Below are 25,528 nucleotides of genomic sequence, written 5' to 3' on the forward strand. Positions count from 1 at the left end.
CTATCCAGACTTCATAACAATTTATCGTATAAACTTTAATGCAAAATAATTGAAGTTCTTCGTGATTTTCGTTCTCTGTGTGTATACACTTTTCCCTCACAGCTTACTATAGCTTACTCACTTACCATGAAGATGGAAACGGAAGGTTCTTCAGAAACACCGCCACATTTCTATCACACTGCACGGCGTCTGAGTCCAAAAAAAACATACGTGCGACTTTTTGTTTAGATCTTAGATACGTCTGAATAATAACATGAAATAATTATTTATTGGCAATAAAGCGGGCTGGCACTTGGCGTCCTCTCCTGTTCACATGGGTGATTGTTATTGTACAGAGACATGTAGACAAAGTCACGTATAATCTCTGTCACTTTTAAATTAATTTTAATGTCTTTTTACATTCGATTATTATTTGGAGCTACGGGTTCTATTTCAATCATTATTAATATTTCCGACGGCGGGGTTGTAATCGAAAATAGGTCATAGCGATCACCAGTTATACGTAGACGAAATCAGAACCAATCCCAAACACTGTGTATCAGGAATACTATATTTCCGGCAAAGGAAATGCCCAATGCTCTATATCAGTTGCAGTCTCATTCAGCCACCCTTCCACTTATCCATTCTATTCATTCATCCACACACAGATGTCTTGTTTCTGTAAACAGGATAACGGAACTCAAATGTTGTACACATATGCCTCATAGTACCTACATTTTATTGCTTTCAAGGATTGCGGTAGTGGATTGACATTGTTGGTTTATAAATCGTTTGAATTGTCTGTCTTTTGTTTCAGCTGGAGGGAAACTGCACTGATTGACTGCGGGGGACATAGCTCCCGGTAAGTGTATGGCCACCTCACTCATTAGCATAATCTCTACACTTCTACACACTCTACAGTGTTTTTCTTTTACGAGCTCTACGGCCAGCCAATAGCGAGGTCTTATATTATCGGTACCTGTAGTTTTGTGTTACTCTTAGCTGAATGGATCCTATGTTATTTTAATGAAGCTGTATCAATTGCTGCAGATAATTAGCGTGGAATTGTTTCAATAAAAGGCTTGCTGAATTTATGGACTAATGACTGACCACTGCTTTTTCAAGCACCGCGCCATAGAGGCAATGTGTCCATTTTTACCAGTATCCACTTATTGGATGCAAATTTGTGTTAGTCTTCACTATATTCTTGTGCACGGAGGTTTTTTTTGGGGGGGGGCTTAAGGAGCAAATTCAATTTATTCCAGGTTTTGTTTTACTGCATTTCAATCTCGTGCCCAATCCTAGAAACTAAGTGTCGTTGATGCTGGGTTTGAGGTTCTCACAGCTGTGTCTATCGTAGAAACGTTGGTGAACTTGTACCTGATAACACGGACCGACCACTACAGACGATTTTGCCCTTCAAATAGTTTTCGAATCCCAAAATATCCCAATTACAAATACGCCGGGTGTGGGGATCTGGTTATGCTGCTTTTGTATAGAGAGGCTCGTACTAGTCTTGCACGGGGACACGTGGCGGGCAGCATCCAATGTACATGTAGCTATGTCTAGTAACCAGTTTGTTTCACTGTTATATGAATCGGCGCTGTATCAACTGCTGCAGTTATTTAGCATCGAATTATATGAACGGATGATCGCATTTAGCGAAATGGAAGGGATTGAAAATGAAGTGGTTATGGCCTATTTTGAGAGACTATCTCGGAATTCACCTGTAGGGTCTGAAGAAAACTACGGGAAACGTCAATCAGCTTAGTCGCTGTCCCGAATGATATTCGAACCGGGCTCGTTGCAAGCACGAACTTGAAGAGTTACTGCTTCAGCCAACTTAACCCGGTGTTTTTAGTGTTGACTTATAAAGTATTATGTAATTATGCGGTACGAAGTGTGTGATGTATGATTTATGTGAGTTTGTGAAATGTGTTCAAATACCCAGTTTCTTCGGTTCAGGTGAAGGTTTATTCTAAGATTATTTAAGGACACGTTTACCGCTGCATTAATTTTGTACATCTGAATTTTGTGCGATTTATTGTAAAGGATCTCAACGGAGGCTTGTGGCATATGTTAACATGCCACCTTAGGGATTAAGGAATATCTTTACTCAAGGTAACCGGTCCGCGGGCCCACGCTCCAACCCAGGACCTCGAGGGAAGTATTGTGTACTTTATTCAAAAATTTAAAAAAGTAAGGAAAACAGTAGTTTATTATATAACTTCTTTACTAAGACCTTCACAACACAACTATATCAAGGTCAGTGCCTGGTTTTGGCTCTGCTACATGTTTCGGCTATTAATAGCCATCATCAGGCAAATATATGGCTAACATGTATACACCATTGAACTGCAGTATTAATAAAATTGGATACAATAATATTAATTATATTAAAATACTTGACGTAAAAATGCAATAAATTAGATTATATAAAACAAAAGTTATAGTATAAAACAAGAATAAAATTCTTCGATTGATGTTTTACATCATCGAGTCAGTCGTTGGTTTATGTGATTTTCTTTCGTTCCCATGGACAAATTAGAGTATTCTATATTTTGTGTCTAAAAACTGTTATTGGAGGCTCGTGATGTAGATGTAGTAATATTAATGTTAATCTGAAAATGACATGAAAGTAATAGTATTAAATTTTGTTATAATCAACAATTGATTTTGGTATTTATGATATAGTGTATTATTACTTACTCGTATTTAGTCGTTGCCTCATCTTACAAACTTCTGTCCTTTCTGTAAGGAATGTAAACAACGGCTGATTTGGTGATGTAAGATTAAAGTCAATACAAGGGAGGGAAGGGGGAGGTAGATAAGATGTATGCGGAAGTGGTGGTAGGGGGGAAGGGGATATAACTGTATATTATGTTTTGTATGTATCAATGATAACATCATATATAGGATTAAACATTTCGGTAAAATTATCATTCAGTTCAAATTTTGTTTGCTGATTTCGTAAAAGTGAAATCTTACATATGTATCTAAGGTTCGGCTTTTCTTGCCGATATATAGAACTTCTAATGTTTTGTCTATCATACTATATTCATGTGTGGTGTCCAATATATTCTAAGCAAATTTGGAGCTTTGTCCGTTATTTTTTGTCTCGTATGTGTTCTCTGAATCTGACCTTAAAGGTACGTCCGGTCTGTCCTATATATTTTAATGGACAGTCAGCACATTGTAGTTGGTAAACCCCACTAAGATTATACATATCATTTTTGTCATCATTCATTTTTAACAGATGTTTTATATTGTTTTTTGTGTTATATGAGATGCCAACTTCAGTCTTCTTGAAAAGTTTAGTAATAGATCTGATTTCATGGCCGAAATAGGTAAAGGTAGTCCATTTAATTAATAGCCGAAACATGTAGCAGAGCCAAAACCAGGCACTGACCTTGATATAGTTGTGTTGTGACGGTCTTAATAAAGAAATTATATATTATAACACAACAGGATGCATGAAATGAAAAAAAGAATCAGTAGTTTATTGCTTGCCTTCCTGCTAGCACAGGATTCCACTGTGGGCCACGTGGCCATATTTTAATTCTATATTACCGGTATTTACAATTTAGGAAATGAGGCCTTCACTTTGACGAGAAGAGTGGTCTGCCATTGGAAGTGAGTGCCACGTCTTCTGCACCGTAACGTATAAAAATCATCACCTGTAATATGAAACGCAATCATCACTACACTATAAAACACAATCATTACGACACTAAAACGCAGTTATCACTACACTATAAAACGCAATCATCACTACAGTATAAAACGCAATCATCACTAAACTATAAAACACAATCATTACGACACTATAAAACGCAATCATTACGACACTAAAACGCAGTTATCACTACACTATAAAACACAATCTTCACTACAGTATAAAACACAATCGTCACTACAGTATAAAACACAATAAACACTACACTATAAAACGCAACCAATACTACACTATAAAACGCAATCAGTACTACATTATAAAATGCAGTTGTCACTGCACCGTGAAACATAATCCCTCTTTTTTTTTCAATCCACATAAAAAGTTGTGATTTCCCATTAGCGCAGGTGGCCACTATGTTGTGACTGTACTTCTGCTGAGATGGCCACCCTTTGACCCCAAAGACCGTCTAATTGAGGGGAGTCACGTAACTGACATGTCACGTTTGCACACATCTGTTTCACTTATACATCGTGGCATTACGTGACAGTTACTTTTCGGAATTCTTCTATGTTCTGGCAACGACTTGTTGCAATAGCCCAGTGAAATATTAATCACTTTTATCTTCGAGTGTCATACTCTATTTTAGTTTGTGGCAGGGATGTTCTTTCTCAAGTAAAACTCAAGGAAACAGAATACAGAACAAAAATAATATTAACACGAATTAATAAACACTAAAACAGACAGTTTTATTAGTTTTAATTTCCGTTTCTAGAGTATATAGGAAGGTAATGTTACAATAGATATTTAGGAAGTATTGTGTGACACTGTGGATTGAATTCATGTGGCTCAGGATCACGCTGTTTTGAGCACTGTTATGAATATCTCGGATCCATAATTCCTGGGGAATTTATCGACCAACTGAATGACCATTGTATCTTCAAAGTCTGTGTGTATAAAGAGTCTGCTTTTACCAGTGTCCACTTATGAGATATGTTTGTATTAGTTTCCCTCCGTATTCCCGTCACTGGAGACATTTTTTGACAAAAATCATGCCAGGTTCCATTGTATTGTATTTCAATGTCTTCCTGAATTTTAGAAAGGAAGTGTCTTTGATGCTGCATTTGAGGTACTGACAGCGATGACAATACCGAGTATAACCTCCCGTAGAGACGTTGGTGAGCGTTTACGAGACTACACGGCGTCACATTCCAGAAGTTTATACCCTTAAAATAGTCTTAGAATTCCTAAATATACAAATTACGAATGTATCGGGAATAAGTTGTGATTTTTATGCTGCATTGTGTAGAGGCTCATACGGTGAATGCATGTACCTGTCACTTTCACTATTCTTGCACGGGGACAGATGGGCGGGCAGCTTCCAGTGTAATGTAGGCTGTACTTTGTAACAGCATTTCAGTCACCATCCTGTTATGACTTGTGAAAGGTGTAAATTGTGTCCATTATTGATTTTAGTCTGGTACTCCGGTGCACCTGATCCCCTTGTGACGTCATTCCGTGGCGAACCCTTTGTTCTGTAACCACACCCATTCAGAAATTGAACAGTATTCAGTTTTACAAACTTCTCATACAATGCATGGCCATTTAAGTTGTTGTGGTTCTCTTATTTATAACTTTGTGGTAATTCTGTATTACTATATTATTCTGCAGCCCTGTTATGCCCTGAATGAAACTCGCTTAAGGCACACTATCCCATATTACAGTACGGTCCAGCCGCCGTATGCGGACCACGGCGTATACAGGAAGAGACATACAAGTATTTTCCCAATCCTATAGCCTAAAATTTAATTTTATTTAAATCACACATTTATCCAACCATGGTCTGACCATCTCTGCGGTCTAGTGGTCAGAGTTCTTGCCTACAGATCCAGAGGTACCAGGTTCGACTCCCGGCGCTACTAGATATTCTGAGAAGTAATGGGTCTGGAACGGGGTCCGCTCAGCCTTGTGTGGATATTTGAGGAGCCATTTCAAGGAAATAGCAGCTCCTGTCTAGAAAACCGAGATTAACGGCCGTGGGGATTCGTTGCGCTGACCACGCGACACCCTCTATCCACTAAAGTTGACACTAACTTCGCCGAAAAGCGTCGGTCGCTCGGTCGGTATAGTACGCTTGCGGACTACAGGCCACGGATATTTTGTTTAATCAATAGTTTATTCCTTTGCAGTTATTGCACTGCTTTTAGTTAATACAAACAGAGTACTGAAATGGATATAAGTAATTATATAATGAGCTACTGGACTAACTGTTCAACTCACCAACTTCTTGGCGTCCGGATCGATCTCGGAGAGTTGATAACTACCGAACCGACGTGGTTTTTGATGGACAGGTGTAGTCGAGGATTTTTTGTCACGATTGTTCCTAGTTTTCTAAAATTTTATTCGTTAAACCAGTTTCTTATCAGTTTCAATTATCATTATATCGCAAGATTTAGAAGACATCAACACTGAATTGTTTCGATATAACATATTTTCATGAATTTAATGCTCACAAATATTAAATTTAAGAAGTAACTTTATTGATGTTTAAACATATTTAGAAATGTTTCGCTGAATACTTTATATTCCAAGTTGACACGATTTATACAGATTTTATACGTTGTAATGCACTTACCAAGTCATTAATTTACACGTACTCGTACTGTTCTCTATGTTTATGCCATTCTCTACAAATAAAATGCATTTTTAGTCGGCAGCAAACTCTCGTTAGAGCAGACGAATAGGGCGACAATGTCCGTTATTGCTTATATCCGTCATAACCGAATGAAGGGGTATTCACGAAAGTACACTTTAGGATACATAGACAATACACGCTATAAACACAGAACACACAGCGTGATTAAATAAAAGCTTTTATAATGAAATTCTTTTTATTGTAACGGCCGGATAATAGTCGCTGCAAGAAGTAGCCGAAACAGGAGACGCAGAAAGCACAGCCTCCAAAGAAAAGGAACGGGGATGCACCGTTAGGCTATTCGGGACGAACAGCCTTAAGGAGGGAGCAGTGTGACATGTTCCGCAATGGAGGACAACCCCTCGCTACCCAGCAGTGATGTGGCAGCTCTGGCCACGGTGACGTGGTGGATGAGTCAGCTTTCCAACTACAGAACCTTCTTAGTACCTCAGTATATCTAGCGAGTCACAATTGTACAGAGGAACATTTTCCAGTGTCGTTTTAACGAGGCCTTACTGTATTTTCCTCATTTTGAAAAAAATAGAAGGAGGCTTATGGGATCACCTTGCTGTCTCTCTGCCTTTCCGTCTGTGTGCATCCCCTAATTTGTTAGCCTTTGTCTAGCAAACGAACTGTTGTCACTGAGGAATTTTTGGTCGCGTCGTTTTCTATGCGATTCATGTCGTATCAAAGGGCTATATTCGATTAGTTCTTCCAAGAATTTCTTGTTTTATTTTTCAGAAGATATTAGCAGGAGCGAGTATTAGATTTCAGAAAATACGGTAATATAAGAAAGACCCAGGACTTGCATTACCATCATTATCATTATTAACTGCTTTAGGATTAGGTTCAATCGTCCGTTTTACCGGAATGAGAAGCAGGACACAAAGCCAAAGGATTAAATCACCTTGCCGGATCCATTTTGGCACAATTCCAACCGCATTCAAACACTGAGACGTGTAACTTTATCGGTGGAAATTATGAATTTATCGTGTTTGTGTAATCTTGTTCCCCGTTGAGGCGGTTTGGCATAAAATTGTAGCCCGCGGCAGACAATTATTTCGGAGGGTAAAAGTAGCAAAGTCTAGTGTTACCATGGAAATAGTTGAATTTTCTAGGGTATTTTCTTAGGTTTTCTTAATTAAGAACGTTAACTTATTTTTCTTTCACAATTCGCATTTCTCTCTTTCATTAGCTTCTTTGTTCATTCTGTAACGAACGGTTTCTGGTAGGAAAGCTTGAAAGGAGTACCCCAGAGCCACATTTTATTCTTTCACGTAAAATTATGAGTAACTTCTTTTTGTTTTCGCTGCAGGAAGCAGTTGCATTGTAATTACATGGGCGTTACAGAGTACGAACTGATATGGCCTTATGGAGATTATGCTTCTGCGGGAAATAGACAGTAATGGAAATGAGTTGGGAAGGTTGGAACAGCGTCTGCGTATGTGTTCTCTGTCTACTTCGAAGCTAATTTAAAGAAATTCTTCCTTTTTCATTGATTTATTACTCTGTATTACTGCCAAATTTATGTGACTTTAAATATGATACGGGGACATGTGGTACTGTAGTTAGGCATTATGGTACAAGCCGTAAAGTCGCAAGTTCGATTTCCGATGAGATCATTGAATTTTTTTCAATTAACGCAATCCTTCCAGCCGCGCTATGGCCTTGGGTTCGACTCACTCTCTAACAGAAATTAGTACCATAAATCTTCCTGGGGAATAAAAGGCGGCCGGCGCGTACGGCTGGCAACCTCACCGTCGTATGTGAGCAGATTTTTTAGAGGATGTGGGAGCTCACAGTCTCACAACTCTATGGGTCTCCACGGCGTGTTACAGGGATAGCTTTACCTTTGACTCTGATACAGTGTGGCTGCGAATGATGACTCCATAAGGATACAGGAGGATGGGATCGTGAAGGATATTATTGCAAACCTCTGTTCTTTTTTTTTTTTTTTTTAGAAATTAAGAAAGCCGCAAGTCAGTCTGTCGGAACAACCTGTCCTGGACCGGAATTTTAACCGTATACCCCCCGATTGCGAGGCAGTCAATTGTGGTTGATAAGACTTGAAACCTGACACCTGTCGGTGTTTATATTCAGGACGTAAGAATAGAATAAAGAATAGAATGGAATAAGACCAAGAATTGAGGAAATTTGGAACTATTATGTGTGCACTGATAATTGTTAATTACTTGTTCCATCTTATAGGCCGTGCCAATGCTCAGGCGGTTAGTCGCTGGTTTCCCACCGCGATGGCCCGGGTTCAAGCCCAGGTAAGGTGGGATTTGTGGTGGACAAAGTGGCACTGGAGCAGGTTTCCTCCGAGTACTTCGGTTTCCCATGCCAATTCTCATTCCATCGGCTACTCCACATGCATATAATCTATGATCCGGAGCTGGTACAATAGGCCAGAAGTGGCCGACGTACCAAGTGGACTCATTTTTATGAATTAAGCACATTTTTCCATCTTATTAGGCCTATAGTTAATAAGATGGGAAAATGTGCTTAATGCACGAAAATGAGTTAGTTAGCCAGACGTTGATAGTAGGTCTAGTAAGAGAACAGACACCCAAAGTTATGACAAAATAATATGCTTTATTTCTGTTCTGAAATATATTGATTGAAACTGAATTAAATATGACTTGATAATGTAGAATAGGCCGGTCACGATAGCCGAGCGGTCTAAGGCATGCACTGTCTTCGCTCGCTCGGAAGCCGGGATCGTGGGCTCGAATCTCACAAAAGGCACGGATGTTTGTTGTGTTTATTCTGTGTCTGTGTTATCCTACGTTTAGATAGAGACCTTGCGACGTGCTGATCACCCGCCCAAGGAGTCCTACATTCCGTAAAATGATCCAAATTAAAAAAAAAACCAACAACCTCGACACCATGAAGGTATGAGAGGAACAGATTCATTATGTAAGTAAATCAGGGTAAGGCAAGGTAGGTAAGGTAAAAGGTAACATTGTCCCCGTGCTTCAGGTCACGCAGAATATAATCTATATAGAAAAGTGCGTCGTTGAAATGAATTATGGCATGCATGTGTTCTTTTATATTATGAAATAAAATTTAGCCGTAAATATACTATATTTCACACGTGTAGTCCTGAGATGCCGGTCACGGTAGCCGAGCGGTCTAAGGCATGCACTGTCTTCGCTCGCTCGGAAACAGAGATCGTGGGTTCGAATCCCACTCAGAGCATGGATGTTTGTGTGCGTTTTTCTGTCTTTGTCTACAGGTAGAGGCCTTGAAATGAGCTAATCACTCGCTCAAGGAGTCCTACCGTATGTGTAAGATCTAGTAAACCGAAGTCAAACGGAGAGTTTTATGGAGGTATTCCTAGGCCCAAATTGGGGCTGTAGCGCCACAGGAAAAGGAAAGTCTCGAGATAGGAACCATATTGAACCATTTTTAAATCTTTAGTTATCCTTTGCTGGTTCGTGATCAGTGTCCGTAGAGGTAATTTCGAAAAATGTAATTTGTAAGTTTCCTGCTTAGACGTGGTAGAGCAATGAGCTGACCTGGGTTTCTTTTGGGGATCCTTGTGTTTATCATTTGATCCGATTTCTCGTAATGATCTTTGCCCCTGGAACAGACTGATCAATATCAGTAAGTGTAGATACGGGCCCCTCCCCTCCCTTCCTTCTTGGTATGCGTCGCAGTTGCTCGAGTTTGCCAAAGAATTGAAACGTTTAGCTAACTAAGTTAGCAAATCACCCCCCTCCAGCCCTTTTATCCCTTTCCACTACTACCGCTACGTGCTACATCTGCCCTGAGGAGACACATAGCAAAGAAATCATTTTCCTTACCAAAGTTTCATATTATAAAATGAAAAGTTTAAGAAAGTAATATAAAACTTTTTTTTTCTCTCCGTAGAGAAATCGAGAGAGAGAGAGGGATGTGGGGTCGAGGGTAGAGGGGAGGAGACGTAGTGGAGTTTTGGAGTTTGTGCTAGACAGAGAGAGAAATAGTATCGCGATTCGTTAGTCTGAATATGAAATGGCCTCATTGTGAGTCATTATTCAATGCCATGCTCTAGCAGATAAGGATGGATTGAAACGCGTTCAGTTCCATGGTTATGGTACAGTTATATTATTTTATGATTTCCTCTGGTCTGCGCGAGAGACTAAAATAGATAATGCGATGAAAATGGGCTCAAGTATCAAAATTTATTTTATATTGGTTTTGATTCTTTCCGAATTTAGTAGAACTGCTTTAGATCAGTCGGTTGTACCGACTATAGCTAAACTTATTATTATTAATATCATTCTATGTACTCAGTCTAACCTTGTAATTGGCCTCTGTGCTGTTAAGTTGTACGTAATTAAACATGAATTGAATTGTTTTAAATTAGGATGTTGAGCTGCCACACGCATAAATAAGAATTAATTGGGTTATTATTATTATTAACTTCTATGTGTTTTTTTCTTTTCTATTCTTGTATTTGTTAGTAATTTATTGATATTGTATAGACTGTTATATTTTTTATTTTGCTCTTTAATTTTTATGTATTTCTATGTACTCATGCTAACTTTGTAATTGGCCACTGTGCTGTTAAGTTTGCACATAAATAAACACGAATTGAATTGAATTATTATTATGGTTTTACAGTCCTTTGTTAGGACTTGACCGCTTTTTCAGTTTCTTGATCCTATACACAGTCGGTATGACCCCTTGCACGGGGGATCAACCCGTCGCAAGGCTTCTACCTACACACAAAACAACTCAAACAAACAAACAACAAACACAAATACAGACACCCATGCCTTGAATGCGATTCGAACCCACGATCCCAGCGTTGGAACGAGCAAAGAGAGTTCATGTCTTAGCCCGCGCTGCCACTGTGATAGGTCCTTGCAATTGCACGAAATTCGAAATCCTGAACACACAGAAAAATCAATTATATTTAGTAACCACATACATACACTTGGAAAGCATAAGTTTCCGAAAGTAATAAAAAATTGTAAAATTGTCAGTAATGGTATATATACGGGATTGAATTACATTAACTATCATTTGTTTCGTAAACAGCTCTTATTTATATTATCAAAGTAAATTAGTAATGAAATATGTAACTGTATGCTTTTCGAATAACGTGAAGAGAAAGCCAAATGAACACCGATGGTTTCGTGACGTTGCATTACAAAGCTGTTCTCATTACCTGTAATGAAAACCTATTTTTAATTTTTCTCCGTTAAATATTCAACATAACTAAAAACGTATCAAATAAAAGTTGTAGATCTTCATAAAGTTTTATATTTTGTGTGTATGTTGACGATTTATTCGCTCTATATATGAAGCGAGAGTTATATTAGGCTGATGAGAAGCAAATGACATTCTTATGAGCAGATATTCAATAGCGAATTTAATCGAAATATTTTCCGTAGTTTCGGAGATAATTTATGCCAGTAGATGCAGGGACACGACCTCCCTTATTTCTGTTCACTTTACACAAAGGAGTTAGAACTCCCTGCCACGCTGTGTCCGCAGTTCGCAGGATGGGAGCATTCGCACCTGGCCGCCTTGTCCTGTCGAGCGGCCGTTTTCACGATTGCTGTCAGACGATGAAGGACGTCTCAAGAGGGACGATGTAGCGAAGTACTCAAACTTAAATTTGTTACGTAACAATGAAGCAGAAAACTTCTTCAGATAAACTACAGACAGAAACAGGGAGTATGTTTGTCTAGTTTGTGCTCCCAAGCGTTTAGGCTTCTCTGTATTCTGTGCCGTTAGATCACGTGGTTTGTGGATTCAGCAGCAGCGTTCATAGGTTTGTATACCTTGCACTTTTAAAGGCCTTGTACATTTTAGTCACATTACATGCAGGTTTATGTACATATGTACGTGTGTATATCTTTACATCTGCGTAATGTATTGTAGTGTGTATGCCCGTTACTGGGTAACGACCTCGAAACAAACAACGAAACAACATCAGTTGCTAGGCAACAGATTTTTAGTAAGCAAGTATACATAGCCGTTACTGAGTAACGCCTTCCCAAACAAAGATGTTCCCACGGAAACGATTGGTTTACAACAATAAACGATATTTTCTACGAGGTCCGTGCCAAGATGTTATCAATGGGACAGATGTAGAAATTAGTTCAGTTGTAAGAGAGCTGTATGGGAGTATGTGAAGAGAAGACTTAGTCGGCGCAGTTGAGCACGGGAGCTGAAGAATCTCCACTGTTTGAAGTCGTTACTAGGGAACGACTGGTGAAGGCATAATAGACTGGGAAGGTTTAGCGTGTGCTGTAGTGATTTATAAAATGTTAAGATTAGCGGCGGCTCTATAATTAAGTGTAATCACGAGTGATGTGTTAAAAGTGATCAATAAATCCAATCTCCTGTTCAAAACCCATTCTATATCCACTCAGACACCTGAAAATATTAGTATTCTTACGTCATTTAATGATGCTTTATTAGCTGTAAGATTACGTGAGGTGATTGTACTCTAAAGGGTTAGGGAGGAATAGCTTGTGGCAAATTTCTGGGAACTGTTTCGACATACACATGAGTAAACCATAGAAACCTCAGTTGTTATAACCGGTAACTTGGCCACACTTCGAATAGAATATTCACGGAATTCGAGTCTCGAATATTGTCGCTATATCTTCATACTAGGTGTGATATATTGTATATGGGAAACTCGGCTAATTTCCCAGGGACTAGAATACTGTATTTATGTGTTTCATATGATTGTCAGAAAAAATTGTTATTATTTCCCTAAACGGCATTTGCCTGTTGCCTTAATAACGGAGACGCAGTGTGTTTTCTATGCAGTCGGATGTAATGCATAATATTATTTGGAAGAATGTTAGGCTTCATGCTATCAAATCCGATTTTTTAAAAAATGGTCTTCCTCTCAAGTAACAGTTAATTTACTCCTCTATAGCATGGAATTTTAACGCTATGTGGGTCCCTTGTGACCACGGCATGGCGCGTCCTCANCAACTAATTTCCCAGTGACTAGAATACTGTATTTATGGGTTTCATATGATAGTCAGAAAAAATTGCTATTATTTCCAGGGATTTGCCTGTTGCCTTAATAACGGAGACGCAGTGTGTTTTCTATGAAGTCGGATGTAATGCATAATATTATTTGGAAGAGTGTTAGGCTTCATGCTATCAAATCCGATTTTTTAAAAAATGGTCTTCCTCTCAAGTAACAGTTAATTTACTCCTCTATAGCATGGAATTTTAACGCTATGTGGGTCCCTTGTGACCACGGCATGGCGCGTCCTCAAGTTGCGGATGGAGGAGACACCCTTCAGATGTGGAGAGAAGCTAGGAATATATTGAATAAGCCGCCGCGGACAGCCGGCAGTGGGTGGTCCTCCAGCTTAGGAGTTGGGAATAGAGCTAACAACTCCTCACCATAAAAATAAGCTTGTTACGAAAATGTTCAAGAATCCTCGAACCTGGACGGATTCATTGGATCAACGATCTAATCGAAAATGGATCTTAGAGAGATAGGATTTGGTGGTATGGATTGAATTGACCTGGCTCAGGATAGGGGCCAGTGGAGGGCTCTTGTGAACACGATAATGCGCCTTCAGGTTCGATAAAATGCTAGGAAGTTCTTGAGTAGCTGCAGAATTGGCGTCTTCTCAAGAAGGGCTCAGCTTCATGAGTGATGGCACATAAGTTGCAGGAATCGAACGGCACCAAGTTCAGATCGACACTGGCGTCCGTTAAGCTTTCTGTACATTGGGTATCGATGACCCTTTTCAGAGATAAAGCGGCTGGGGCTCGAGACAGTGTCGAATTTCAGAAGGCATGGAGTTATACATCCAGATGTTTTCCTGATGACTCAGTTATGAAACAGTTCTGATTTATATGTTTACCTCAAAACAAGAGACCATATTTCACACCTCTAGCAAAATGGCGTATAGAAAAATAAATTGCAGACTTGTATGCACGTACAACGTTCTAACTTACAATTGAATACAATTTAAATTACTTCGCTCTATACTGGTTTATAAAGTCAGCACAAGTAGAATGAATTGACTGCACAAGGAAATGTGGTAATTTTCATACAAATTACGACTGAAGTAAATTCAAAATTCACATGAAAATATCTCTTCATTTCTTTTTCCTTTGGTCTCTATAATTTATTATGACCAATACATGGAACAGAAGTGTCGAAACAGCTTCTGAACCCACTTCATCAAAACTTTTATGAGCATACTGAAACGGCGTGATAGTTCCTTGACTTTCTGAAACGTAATACAGATGAAAATACAATTGTAGCCACTTTTTTACATCATCGTCTTGTCTCTAAGAGAAAGACGAAACAAGGAAGAAGGAAATTTGATTTCCATGATGTCATATATAAGCTACGTCGCTTGAAAATGGAGAAAGGCATATACATTTGAAACTAATTTATTCATTGAATTCCCAGCGCTCTGCACACGCTATATTCTTGTACGTGTATATTATCTACCGAGAGAGTAGACGAAAATGTGTATTAAAATGAATGCTGTGCGGTAGATGATAAATTAAATATTCTCTTTCGTGTGTGCAATTACAACGTGTGCTTGTACTCTGTGTCGCATATAGATAACACATCGGGGACCACATTGGTAGGAATCAGATAGACAGACAGACGGGAATGGCGCGTCATTAATGGCATAAAACACGGTTGTTCTGCACACACACATATATATATATAGCAGGTAGTGAAACAATGATCAGAAAAGCTAATTAGTTATTTGCTAAAAGCGCTTATAAATAGACATGGCTAGAAATAACGTAGACGAATCGTGATAACAGACCTACTAGACTGTAAGTTGCGGTAGGTCGTTAGTGAAAATAGCTACCACTCTACCTGGGATAAAGTAAACTGATAATAATGTACGCTCAGAATGCTTCGTTGCATACTCAGTAACACGTAATTAAGTACAGAAAAAATATAAAGAGTGCTATAAACAGATACGATAAAAAAAAATTGCACCGTCTCCTGTTTTGATATTCAGAGTTATTCTAAATTATTGTCGGAGTTCATATGGGCAATAACTTCGAATTCGAAATAATAGAATAATATTGCTGATGGGATATGAAAGTTAAACTCAAATAGTTTTAGTGCTTATAGAATCAATATTGTAGAATGCTAAACAGCTTCAACATGCGCGCCTTTCTTAACACATAAAATACCCAATCTTCCTGAATTCGATCAACATGTTCCTGCGAAGTGCTCGGTCTTTCCTCTCCTTTTCGGTAGAACACTACCGGTCTCTTAAAACTTTTTTTAACCGACATCAGATAACACTGAAGGTGATTATTTTCCATATTAAGTTCTGTAATAACGTTGTAACTTGATAACGGACTTTGTTTCGGAAAACCGAAGTACGCACATTGCTTTAGCTCGAACAGTGACCATTTTGAAGTATCACGTCTTGTTTTCTCCCAGACATCAATGCGGCGAGTATAACATTGCCATCTAAAACTATTTTAATTACACTTTCATATTCTATAAGCAATTTTATTCTATTTTTTCCATTTTGAAAATAAAGGCCATGGAACTCCCGACAATAATTTAGAACCACTCCGTATATTAAACTACTTCGCATTTCTAATTTAAGGCGGATTTGTATTAAATTAGCTACTACAATTTGAGATCGAGCTTAGTGGTTAGTAACGGTACCACACATGCATCGAGCATTGAGTCTAGATCGATCGCGTGATTTAATGTAGCTCATTGAGCTTACTGACTAGGATCTATAGTACTTAATTCGAGTCTCGATATCTGGTCGTTGTTCCCAACATCTCGTGGTGGTACTCGATCTCGTAGCAAATTTTCGGAATACACTTGGTCGTCGACTTAAGACCGACTTCCGTTCTGACTGACAGGTCGTAAGTCGATCTGGTAGTATGTCGGCCATATATTTATTAACAGTAATTTTTAACCTTTCTAATCTTTTTATCATCTTTATAATTTATTTTTTAAAAAAATTTACATTTTAATCATCTTTTATTTTTCATTTTTTTTTCGTGGTCGTAAGTGTGGCCGGTCATAAGTCGCATAGGTCGTAAGTCGACGATCAAGTGTATTCCAGAAATAGTTTTTACTATTAAAATTGATCTGTATATCTATGTTTTATAGTGCGATATGTAAGTAAATGGTTGTCACATGCTAACAGCTTCCGTAGGACATATAGCAAAGTGTAATTTATTCGTAGAGAAGTGATAGTATTAAACTGCTGAGATAATTCGTGTCGTGTTTATCTTCAACTGAATTCAAATGCGGAAAATGTTGATTTTAAGTTGTATTCACGGTTGCAATTCAGATTCTTCCAAAAACGAAGGCGATAGGAGATAACATTAAGATGAATCTGAGGAAGATACGTTGTGAGGGTCTCACGTAGATGGAACTGGCTGAGAACAGTGTCCAGTTGCTGACTTTCATAATACTCGTAGCGGCAATGCGCCTTCATCTTCTGTAACCAGAATATTCGAGCGATTAACTACTACTACTATTGTACTAATATTTCTTGCAGGGATGTTGATGTATATGGAACCAAAACTGTCTTTCTTAATGATATTGTATAATTGTTGTTCCTTCTTATTAACATATTAATCGTGCTCGAATATATGTGTTTATGTATATGACGCCCGAAAGCCGGAAGAGTGAAGTCAGAATAGACGCTCATTACTAGGAAAGGACTCAGTAAACACATTCCCGCGGCAACGAATACTCAAGCAACAATCGAATAACTTCCGTTGCTCTTCAGCGGTGCTGCAAACGCACTTTCTCAACAATAAAGATGCTGTGGTTTCAACGTTGTCCGCGCCGAGGGGTTATAAAAAGGACAAAGAAGATCGTTTGAGTTAGTTGAGTTTCGAGACGCCAGCCTGCCACGATATGAGCTTGGGAGCAGAGGAATAGAACTGAGAGTCGAGTCTTTGGAGTTGGAAAGTTGGCAGAATAATGGCAAGAAAGGAGCTAGGCTGTGCATAGAAAACTTCGTGTGTGATTTGAAGTGACAGTGAGACTTATAAATCTGTTGCCAGAATACGACTAGTGAAGACTGAGATCACTAATGGGTGTAACAGTGGCCTGTAAAGTGTGTGGAAATAGCGGTAGCACTATAAATGACTGTAGTCCCGAGTTGATGTGAAAGATGTCAACAAATCCAATCATCCAATCCAAAACCCCGGTTGTGTGTCACGCACACCCCCTAATACGTGACAGTATTTTTTTTCTCTCGACGCAGAATGACTGGCGCTATTGTAGTTACTGAATTTGTATTGTTTTCTAAGTTGGTTTGTTTTCTCTTTATGCTTGTTTTCCTGTTTTATAATTGGCCCTGGACTGTTGGCTAAGCACGTAAATACATAAAGAATTGAATTATCATCAGTGGTGGTGGTTCCTTTATATTCTCCACTGTTTCACTATGGGGTACGTGGTAACGAAGTTGGTTGAGGCACTCTGCTACAAGCCGGAAGGTCGCGGGTTCGAGTACCGATGAGGTGGATATTTTCAGTTGACCTAATCCTTCCAGCTGCATTATGGCCCTGGGGTCACGCAACCTCGAATAGAAATGAGTACCAGGAATATTCCTGGGGGGGAAAAGGCTGCCGGCGCGTAAGACTGAGAACCTCACCTCTATCTGTGATCCGATTGTCTAGACAATGTGGGAGCCTCGACGTCTCACAGCCCTATGGGTCTCCACGGCCAGTCACGGCGATATACCTTTACTGTTTGAATAGAGCTTGTCTCATTTATCCATGCCAGTTGAAGTCCGACGTTTCTTGCGTCGGAGACTCTCGCGCTCTGTGACAGTCGCCATTGCCTTCTGAACCAGTGATAGCGTGTTATCAGTTTCAAGTATCTTCTTTCGTTCTAAGTGTCTCGGCTCAATGCCACCTTCTGAACTGACTGTTGGTATGAAGTGTTGATTTTTTCCCCCTTGGCACTACAGCCCCGGTGGGCCTAGGCCTACCTCCATGAACTTCTCCGTTCACATCGGTTTTTCTAGATCTTACACATTCGGCATGACTCCTTGGGCGAGTGATCAGCTCGTCGCAAGGCCTCTACCTGTAGACAAACACAGAAAAACGCACACAAACATCCATGCCCTGAGTGTGATTCGAACCCACGATCCCGTTTTCCAAGCGAGCGAAACAGTACATGCCTTAGACCGCTCGGCTACCGTGACCGGCGAAGTGTTGATTACCCCTTGTTAGTTATCATCTACCATCTGTTACCAGAATTGACCGTGACAGTGCACACCACGTGCTGGAATTCTGTAGAAATCAGTGAAGTTTAAACTCTATATATCTTTCAATCAGATGTAACTTTCACTTAAATTGGCATGCATGAACTCTTTTTGGAAATAAGTTGATCAGCGAGCATTAGGCCTGTAGACTGGAATTAGATTATGGCTGTCTGACTTATGACACCGTGTAGTCTAGTCGGGGTTTTACAGTCGTCTCACGTTAAAAGCCATTTCTAAATAGACTATAATTCTCACTTTTAAAATTATGTAAAATTTTGGAAATGGAGGCAGTGTGTTCCTTCGAAACATTTTAACTACATGAGGTCATAACCCAGAAGACCAAAATCAGTATCTTCATCGTAAACTTTCAACATCATGCCGGAATTATAGCTGATCTTTCCTTTACCGGCTTCCATGAAGACATGTGAACCGGCGCCTCACTTTTCTTCAGAATATGGTTGTACAGCCGCAGAATAATTGAGATGTGGGATGGAATAAGAATTTCCATGTTTTTCGTATCCAGTGAGTGGAAATATCTGCTGCAGTAGGAGCTGAAGATATGGTCTCACTCATATGGTATAATTCAATTCCAGATGCATTTCCATGTATAATATAACCATTACACAACTCGAAGGAGGCATGTGTTAAACATATACAGTTTCAAACGCGACTTCGTGCACGAGAAAGTGGTTCATTCCACGCTCCGAGTAAACGTACAAACGGCCTAACAGCTTAAACAACATCGCCCAATTCAGTTTATGGCAATAGGGTGAGTTCGAAATTGTGGAGCCCGCCGTATTTTCTTACTTTATGTTCTTATTACATTTGTTGACGCTGCAAAGATAACCGTTTCCGGAAACTGTGGATATAGTCAAGTGCCCCATGAAGTTAAGTTGCTTGGAAATAGGCGTCGATGCATTGATGGAAGTTTCTATGGATGGAAACACAGTTGAATTTCCAATAGGACTTGTATATTTGGTGTTAAGTTATATATAATATGTAGAAGACAAAGTTCTCCATCTTGCTTAATTAACTAAGTACCACGCTATGAAGATGGATTCGGGGTACAGGTATAATTCCACCATTCTTGATCTCGGCTCTAGTTGAAGGTGAGTGGTCAGCTTCAAATAGCCCCTGATAGCCATTGAATAGGAGACTGGGTGGGCCCCAGGGCCAGTCTGGACGCTGTGGAAGTATTCTGATTGTAAATGCACCGTAACTTGCTTTATCAGCTCTTTGTCATCCATATTTATATAATTATTACATAATGGCATATATTGTGGTCGTGACAAACGAATGTGTTTGTTAGTTTCATATTTGCCTCCATCCCTGGCGCTTCTGTGCGCAGGCTCCTTACTATTATTATACTTGGTATTAGGGCTTAAGACCCATATGCAGGAGGTGGGCTGGAATACCTCTACCTTAGCTCTGCAAGCCGTAGAAGGCGTTGAAAATGGCTCGCGGTGCCGGGGGGTACAACTGTCCCCACTGACTGGGGGAAATAAATATAGAGACTTTGTCCTCCAGGAGGGCGAGGGGAGAACTGGATGAAAGGCTAACGACCTTGCTCTGTAAAAAAATTATTGTTCTAGAAACGTGGAAACTGAATGGTCTAATTCAATATAGCAGAATCTTCTAAGGAAGGCTATGCCTCAAAAGGGGCTCTTTGCCAATGATGATGATGGTGATGATGATGATTATGATGATGGTGGCCGCAGAAATCCTGTCTATCTATATATCTATCTATCTATGGCCCTTTCTTTGACCTTGGCCGCCTCTTCAGTTTCTTAATCCTATACACAGACGGTAAGGCTCCTTGGACGGGGGATCAGCCCGCCGCAAAGCCACTACCTACACACATAACACAAGCACAGAATAAACGCAGGCAAACATCCATGGATGGAGTGGGGTTCGAAACCACGATCCCAGTGTTCAAGCGAGCGAAGACAGTTCATGCCTTAGATGCGCGGCCACTGTTATCAGCTGAAATGTGACCTAGTAAATATGAATCCAGTACTATACGCGTATAGCTTGTTAACTAGGCAGTCGCTGCTGAGTGTTTCCTTCGCAAGAACTGCAGGTAGCCAATGCTTCTGTATGAGCGGTTTAAATGCGTACACTTATACCGACTGAAAGCTTGGATAGGTTAATCGGAGCATGCCGATGGTGCAGATTTCCCCAGTTTGGGGGTTGTGCCATGAGCTATAGGCTATTTATCGAAGTGAGAAATTATCGGGAAATCTGGGCAAATCGCCCCGGAAATAAGATATAAGCTCTGTTTCTTTAAGTCTTACATGGTATACAGAAGAACAATTCTGTGAATTCTTAGATGCTTGTACCAAGCGAAGGTGTAAATGGAGCACCCTCGATTGTCGTTAAATCAGGACTTAGCAATTATCTTTACCCGAGAACCAGTAACTGGGAGCATTTTATAAATATAGCGAGAGATGAAAATTAATATTGAAGAATGCCGTCTTCTGGGATGTGGCACCGTGTAAATACTGTGTGAACCGACGTTTCGGAGGAACTTATCGCTTCCATCTTCGGGGTAAAAAAATCCGCGAGCGAGGAACCAGCTTAAACAGGTGGCTGCAGACTGCATTTAGATCCAAGGTTATAATATTAAAAGACCTTAAACATATTTTCGTTGTATACTGGTTAACAGTTATTCTTTGCATTCTTGAGCTTTTCGTTTGCCGTCTTTACCCAGGCACCGGCTTCCCTGAGCTATATTTTCCTTGGTTTTCCTCAGTCCTTTCAGACAAATGTTATGATATTGAATAAAAATGCCCACTCTTTTACGCTCTTTCTGTTTGATGATTCATAATCATAAGCGAATCCACGTGTTTTAAACTAGAAATATCATACAATGTCATTAATCCTTTAAGAGTATATTTCTTCCAAATAATATGCAAAAGTTCAGTTCGTATCTCATAGGAAACACGTGTCTCCGCTACAAAGCCATAACCGGTTAATGTTGTTTAGGGAAATAATCGCTCTTTATTGTACGAATCATACGAAACACACAAATATATTCTGCTTGCAGAATGCAGAGTTTTAATAAGTTAAAACAGGGGATACATACAGTAAACGCTGGGCTTTAAAGGACTAAAAAACAAAGAGACGGACTTCCTATTTTTAAGAATTAAGGCAAGGCATTTAGTGACATTATAAATAATGTCTTTTCAGTTACCGGATTTGTGTTCGGATATTAAACCCAGAGCCGTTAAATCGCTGCAGGCATCAGAACGACCAAGAAGCTGTGTGTGAGCGAGTTATGGTCCAGCCTGTGGATATTATGCAGGTTTCCCGCGCTTTTAATACGCTTCCGGTTCCGGCGTACTCTGGCTTGTGTTATTGTCTCGAGCGACACAAAAGCGGGACGCATTACCACGGCAGTACACTGGTCACAAGATGAGAGATTTGAGCCATAAAGCCAGGCAGTCAAGCCTGCAAGTCATTTCCATAACAGCCGTCCCTCCGTGATAGTGGAGTAAGGTCTCACATAGCCTTCTCGCTGGGTATGACGTATTTCCAGGTATAGGTTGTGTTGCAAATTCATGCTATAATAGGTTAATGTTCGTAACATAGAATTCCTATGGCATAAATACCAGTATAATCGATAACTCAGCCAATGTTTGAAGCGTACGCTTCTGAAACGTCGTTCAAAATCGTGACCGCTGCATTACTTGTAGTCTTACTGACAAAGGTCAAATATGTAACGAGCGAATTAAGTTAGCGACTAGCGTAACGGGAAGTTCGCAGGTTAAATGCTTACGATGATATTTTGTGGTTTGCTTTCTTCCTCCGTTTCTTCTGAATTTAGAGATAAAATTACGAATAAATAAAAATACGCTCTTCGGGTTCTTATATAATTTTAACATTTAATTATTTATTTTTGTGGTTTATTTAACGAATCTGTTAGTAGCTCAATCTACTTGTATATAGTATGGAATGATACACGTAAAAGGTAGCGCAATCCATGTAACAGATCTTGGAGGTCTATAAGGTTATGAGAAGTCGAGAATCCCACGTTCACAGGTGGCGGTGAGGTTGCCAGCCTTGCGCGCGCGCCGGCCGGCCGCCCGCCCCCCCCTTTGCCCCCCAGGAAGATTCCTGGTACTCATTTCTGTTAGAGGCTGAGACCACCCCAGGGCCATATTGTGGCTGGAAGAATTAGGTCAATTGCGAAATCTAATAACTTCGTCGGCAATCGAAGCCACGACCTTCTGGGTTATAGCATAATGCCTCAACCAACTACATTACCGCGTGCCTCTCAGCGAATGATAGGGCGACTAATAATAATGAATATGAAAGAGTATGGACCTCATATATATTCTGAAGAGCTCTAACGATGGTATATGACACTCAAGATTACAGAGATTTTGGACTTTGCCCATCATTCGGTATTCAAAACAACACAAAGTTTCGGAAATTGGATTTTGGAAACACCTATTCTGTTGTTTCTCTAGAAATCTAGACCTGTCCAGTGACTGAAGTTAGTTCTTTCTAACGGACCCAACAGAGTAGCTATCTTCCACCCCTTTACCTAATAGCGGAAACAGATTCGGTTTCCGAAACGTCGTGTTCTTTAGAATACCGGACGATTGACAAATTCCAAAAGACCAAGAATCCCGAATGGATGGGAATGACCGTGACTTATTTTAAGGCCCTGTCCCGTCATTTATCGAGAGCGGCTGAGGAAATCCACAGAATATTTCATTCAGCATATGCAGTTTCCATACCTAGATTAGAACCCGAAATCTCCCGAATACAAAACAGGAGTGACGTTCTTGTACCCATTAGCCATGCTTCGAAAATGTAGAACATAAATCTCTTATAATAAATCAATCAAAATTACATCTGTTCTAATGCCATACAGTGTACTCAGCAACTACATTACACAGAGATCGATAATAATTCATTAGTCGATGGGACGTGGTTGTTCACATGCTGCTGGTTACAAACTTTGGCATATTAACGACGTAACAAACTTAGACGTGGCAGGACGTAAATTTCAATTTATGTTGCTACTCAAGTTTGTTAATACGGCTGCAAGCTCACCGCCTTCAATTAATGTTTACCGGTCTGTATTATAATGTCCCTATTGTTTCCTTATGAATGCGTTTTCCCTGAGTCGTACAGACTATTAGTAAATGCTATACACCTAGCAGTGCCTCTAATGAAATTGCGTAAGGAAACGGTAAAGTTTTCCTTGCCTCTTAGCATTGTCTTATTGAGCCCAGAAGGCTGATGGTGACAAAGACTGGCGGAACGCTAGTAGAGGCAGTCCACGCTGCTTATAGATAAAACTTGGAAGAGCCCTTCCATCTTCAGTACTCCATCAGGCAGTATCGTGACACGAAAATAGAGGACGTGGAGGTAAAGCTTAATAAATTCTTAATCTTGGCGCTTTGAGCCATGTTCTAAGTATTGCTCCGATAATTTTTGGCATTCTGCCAGGCGTTCCCTCTCTCTCCCTTTTCCCCTCACCCATCAATTACTTCGTGTCTTACTTAATCCCATAATTGGGTAACGTTCCTACCTCATGACTCAAGGTACGCGGGTTCAAACCCGGCTGAGGTCGTGGAATGTTTAAGGGCGGAAAAATTTAGGGAACAAGTCCTCCGGGAGGGACTTTAAACCGTGGGTCCCGTGTCATAGATTTACGGCACGTAAAAGATCCTCATGTCTCTAGGAGACCTCTGAGCAAAATTAGGCAACAAGTTTCCCGCCCAAGTAGTTTCCAATGCCTCTGGTAGATTGGGGAAATATAAGGTACCGAGGGCCGACTTCGTTGGCTGAACGGGGCTGATAGCACGCACCAGTACCGGTAGGGTATGGCGACAGTATAAATTAAAGGGGGACGCACAATGGACCAATAACTGGTCTAAGTGCATGGGGAAACCCACCCCCTCTTATAATAATAATAATCCCATAATTCCCGTTTACCATGTGACCTTCCCCCTCCTCCAGCTGTTCTAGTAGGTCGGTTCGTCGAGGTGTAGAGCAGTATAGAGCGGTATAGAGGTTTGAAGGAGTGTCTGTTGCCTAGCAACGGGCCAAGTTTGATGGAGATGAATGGTGCCAAATTCATACTCAGGCTGCTTTACCCCCGAATTGCATTCGACAGAAATCTGAACGGTTCCCACGATCGGTCTGGAGGTCGTAACGGAGAGAAATCTCTGCTCCTGTCTGGACTGTAAGTCCAGTCAACCAGTCCAAGCCTCAGAAATGTTCACAATCACCTTTAAATGATAAATGGGACCTAGGATATTTGTTTCAGATAAACAAAATTTCTTTGTCAGGATAATTAAATCTTAGATGATTACGTAAACAGGATATGGTGGGAACATAACATGAGAACTGAAGAACTAATCGAAAAGAAGTGACTACATACGCAGTCTTCGTACTCTTAGATATGTCGAGGATTGTGGCATTATTTAAAATACATTCGATGGAGCTGCTAAAATCTTCTCGGGCGATCGGCCATGTCAGTGTTGAAGTAAAAACCTAAGTTTCATAGTTCTCCTTGAATACCATCGTCAGGGTCGATGTGCTGAATGGTCATACGTCGCTGATTATATCAGTTTGTCAAATTGTTACATCTTCCTATTGGTGTGCCATGCAGTAGGAGGGCGAACTAACCAATATCAGCGACAAATGGTCATTCACCACATCGACCCTGATGATAGAGGCTAAGAAAATCTCCGACACATTGGTTTTAGTTCAACGCTGACACGGCTGATAACCCTAGAAGACTTTAGCACATTCATTCTTCGTGAAAGCTTAAAATCTTACAATATTTATTCTATTGTAATTCATTTGGTGACACCTAAATAAACAAAAAAAAACCCTCCGTGGTTTTAGTCCGCAAGCGAACTATATCAACCGAGCGACCTCTTCTTTTTGTCGAAGTTAATGCCAACTTTAGCGGATAGAGGGTGTCGCGGGGGTAGGGGA

At 40.1% G+C, this 25,528-nt stretch overlaps 1 protein-coding gene across 1 annotated transcript in view; it reads left to right on the forward strand.

Moving 5' to 3' along the window:
* The first annotated feature begins 797 nt into the window (after positions 1 to 797).
* The window catches only part of LOC111863320, a 1,149,828-nt gene continuing 1,125,097 nt past the window's right edge, over positions 798 to 25,528 (forward strand). The window contains exon 1 of the mRNA XM_033751009.1: positions 798 to 841. The gene's annotated coding sequence lies outside the window, so the exon portion shown is untranslated. The remainder of the gene's footprint in view (positions 842 to 25,528) is intronic.

Source organism: Cryptotermes secundus, unplaced genomic scaffold (genome assembly GCF_002891405.2).
Source record: "Cryptotermes secundus unplaced genomic scaffold, Csec_1.0 scaffold159, whole genome shotgun sequence".
Classification (NCBI taxonomy): Eukaryota; Metazoa; Arthropoda; class Insecta; order Blattodea; family Kalotermitidae; genus Cryptotermes; species Cryptotermes secundus.